Raw genomic sequence first — 919 nt, forward strand, 5'->3', positions numbered from 1 at the left:
GGCTCCTGGGGAGTTTGGTAGACAGCTCGTCCCAGTGGCCCTGCCTTCGGGTCAGCTGCTGCTGTGCTGTGTCTGGCACCACGGGGCCTCTGCCAGCCCTGAGCACAGAGGGCACTGCTGCCAGCCCAGGCACAGGCTGAGCCAGGCTCCCCAGGCACAGGGCTGAGCCAGGCTCCCCAGGGCACCTGGCAGGTCCCTCAGCCCCATGTGCCTCCTGGCTTGGGCAGAGGGAATTGTTTGTCTCTCTGGGCAAAGGGCTTGCAGCGTGTGGCCAGGGGTGAGGGTGAGGACCTGCCTCATCTCTGCCACAGCCCCTTGGTGCAGGGGCAGATTTTGCCTTTAAAACCCTGTTTTGGGGGGATGGATTTTGTCTTTTCAAGAAGCTGGTTTGTTTCTATTTCCTTGGAGAGCAGAAGCCTCGTGTCCAGCTCTGCTGCCTGCAGCCCATCCCTCAGCTCCCAGCCTTAAAACCGGGCTTCTGCTGCTTGTTTGGGTGTCTTTCAGCTGGGGGGAGGGGAAGAGGAAGAGCAGATGGACGTGTTGTGGTTCAGAAAGCCAAGGGACTGGGTCTGAGCTGGTACCGTGGGTTTACAGCCAGCAGCTCTCCTCCCTGCTGTGGGGACGGGGGTTGCACAGGGCACGTCCCACAGCGATGCTGTTGCCCCTCTGGCCTGAAGGGACACTGTGAGAACAGCTCTCTGGTTGTTACTCTTTGTGTCTGTTCTTTGTAACACCCCTTTTAGAGCCTGAAAATAAACGACCCAAAGAAAGACAAACAAACCAACCAAAGCAAAGCAAAACCTGGTTGTTGTCTGGCTCCTGTGGCTGTGAGCAGGGTGCCTGTGCATGGCCCAGGGGGAGAGGCCCCAGCTCCAGCATCTCCTTCAAGGTCTCCTTAAGGTCATCCAGGGTCTCCTGA

The sequence above is a fragment of the Colius striatus genome, chromosome 22, assembly GCF_028858725.1.
Source record: "Colius striatus isolate bColStr4 chromosome 22, bColStr4.1.hap1, whole genome shotgun sequence".
Classification (NCBI taxonomy): domain Eukaryota; kingdom Metazoa; phylum Chordata; class Aves; order Coliiformes; family Coliidae; genus Colius; species Colius striatus.